The sequence below is a fragment of the Taudactylus pleione genome, unplaced genomic scaffold, assembly GCF_031769625.1.
Source record: "Taudactylus pleione unplaced genomic scaffold, aTauple2 ptg000172l, whole genome shotgun sequence".
Lineage (NCBI taxonomy): Eukaryota > Metazoa > Chordata > Amphibia > Anura > Myobatrachidae > Taudactylus > Taudactylus pleione.
This window is the reverse complement of record NW_028284574.1, coordinates 4,058,466-4,061,378: the sequence shown is the minus strand read 5'-3', so window position 1 is coordinate 4,061,378 and position 2,913 is coordinate 4,058,466. Positions and strand designations below refer to the sequence as shown.

Genomic DNA, 2,913 nt, shown 5'->3' with positions numbered 1-2,913 from the left:
CCGGCATGGACGTTCTGGATTCCGGTAGCTCAGGATGCTGACACCAGTATCCTGATCTCATTCGGGATGTGGGCATTGGCATTATTCCAGGCATCGGGATTCCAGCGTCGGTATATCGATGGCCATTATCCCATCTGCCAGCAATATAACTACATCCCACTTCAGAGGCAATGTTTAGTTGGATTAGAGGAGAGTAGCTACAGTAGACCCTAGACTACCACAAATGTTGATGGTGCGACTGATGTTACATCGATGTTGGTGTGTTTACAATCACCATTGCAAATGTACAGACCACCCACCCCTGAAAGAGGGCGTACCACTGCTCATACACTCCACTGCACAGCTACACACAAAAGGAAAGCTGAGATTAGTATTTGCATATTCCTGCAACCACTATTGCAAGAGAGGCTGCATTACCAACCATCTCTGAGTCAGATCTTGAGTTTGGGAGTGCCCCTCTCAAATCTAAATCTCTACACATTTTACATCATGCCCATCTGTAGTGTAAAACAACAAAAAGAAAAAAGTAGGGCTATTTGCTGAGGCGCTCTTATTGGATAATTATATATGCGATAAAATATAACTTTTATTATACTGTATATCAATAAAATAATATGGTACCATATGATCTGAGTGTAATTAACAGATGTTATTGATTAATTACCCGTTAATATAAGATTTAATTTTAATAGTGAAATCTACTTGCGAAATATTCAAAAGAATCTTTAAAAAGATAAAGCTTAATTAAAGATTGACAGTATACAGATATAATTAATGCATAGTTCGATATTATCATTATAATGCTTTGCCATGTGGAAAACCAATCCCCCAATGTTCTCTTTTAACCTACAGCACCTGGTATTCCCAAGAGGTCTCCCTTCCAGGTACTAACCAGGCCTATTACTGTTTTGCTTCCAAGATCAGACGATATTGGGTTGATCCAGTAATGTATGGCTGTAGGTATATTTAAACGGGGAAAATTTCCACCAACACCTGGTCAAATCAGATAAAAATGTAGGACTAGTGCAGTGTGTAGTCCATTTAATTATAGATCATAGCATTCAAAGAAAGTAATGCATAAGCACACTTTATTTTTAACACTTGGATGTAAAAATACAACCATTGCATCATCATGTCTTTAGTATCTGTATAGTACTTTATAGAGGATTATTAACATCTGAGTTTAACCTGCTGATGATGTACAGTATCTATGTATATAGCCCTCTATTGACAGTAACCAGATCGTACACTATGTGCATAAATATAGATTGACCTCACACACACTATCCTTGGTGCTCATAATAACATATATATATATATATATATATATATATATATATATATATATATATACACAGTCAGGTGCATAAATATTGGGACATTGACAGAATTTTCATATTTTGTCCTCTATTCACCACCACAATGGCTTTGAAATGAAACAAACAAGATGTGCTTTAAATGCAGACTTTCAATTTTAATTTGAGGGTAATTACATCCAAATCAGGTGAAAGGTGCAAGAATTACAACAGTTTCTATATGTGCCTCCCACTTTTTAAGGGGCCAAAAGTAATGAGACAAACTAAACAATCCTAAATCTAACTTTCACTTTTTAATACTTTGTTGCAAATCCTTTGCAGGCAATTACAGCCTGAAGACTGGAACGCATAGACATCACCAGACGCTGAGTTTCATCCCTGATGATGCTCTGCCAGGCCTCTACTGCAAATGTCTTCAGTTCCTGCTTGTTCTTGGGGCATTTTCCCTTCAGTTTTGTCTTCATCAAGTGAAATGTATGCTCAATCGGATTCAGGTCAGGGGATTGACTTGGCCATTGCATAACATTCCACTTTTTAGCCTTAAAAAACGTTTTGGTTGCTTTTGCAGTATGCTTCGTGTCATTGTCCATCTGCACTGTGAAGCGCCGTCCAATGAGTTCTGAAGCATTTGACTGAATATGAGCATATAATATTGCCTGAAACACTTCAGAATTTATTCTGCTGCTTTGTCAGCAGTCACATCATCAATAAATACAAGGGAACCAGTTCCATTGGCAGCCATACATGCCCACGCCATGACACTACCACCACCATGCTTCACTGATGAGGTGGTATGTTTTGGATCATGAGCAGTTCCTTTCCTTCTCCATACTCTTCTCTTCTAATCACTCTGGTACAAGTTGATCTTTGTCACATCTGTCCATAGGATGTTGTTCCAGAACTGTAATGGCTTTTTTAGATGTTGTTTGGCAAACTCTAATATGGTCTTCCTGTTTTTGTGGCTCACCAATGGTTTACATCATGTGGTGAACCCTCTATATTTACTCTTGTGAAGTCTTCTCTTGATTGTTGACTTTGACACATATACACCTACCTCCTGAAGAGTGTTCTTGATTTGGCCAACTGTTGTGAAGGGGTTTTTCTTCACCAGGGCAATAATTCTTCTGTCATCCACCACAGTTGTTTTCCGTGGTCTTCTGGGTCTTTTGGTGTTGCTGAGCTCTCCGGTGCGTTCTTTCTTTTTAAAAATGTTCCTAACAGTTGATTTGGCCACACCTAATGTTTTTGCTATCTCTCTGATGGGTTTGTTTTGATTTTTCAGCCTAATGATGGCTTACTTCACTGATAGTGACAGCTCTTTGGATCTCATATTGAGAGTCGAAAGCAACTGATTCCAAATGCAAATGTCACACCTAGAATCAACTCCAGACCTTTTACCTGCTTAACTGATAATGAAATTACGAGGGAATAGCCCACACCTGTCCATGAAATAGCTTTTGAGTTGATAGTCCCATTACTTTTGGCCTCTTAAAAAGTGGGAGGCACATATAGAAACTGTTGCAATTCCTACACCGTTCACCTGATTTGGATGTAATTACCCTCAAATTAAATCTGAAAGACTGCAGTTAAAGCCATT

At 38.4% G+C, this 2,913-nt stretch overlaps 1 pseudogene; it reads right to left on the bottom strand.

Moving 5' to 3' along the window:
- Positions 1 to 843: 843 nt before the first annotated feature.
- On the bottom strand, positions 844 to 962 carry LOC148521230 (5S ribosomal RNA; annotated as a pseudogene).
- Positions 963 to 2,913: the final 1,951 nt, after the last annotated feature.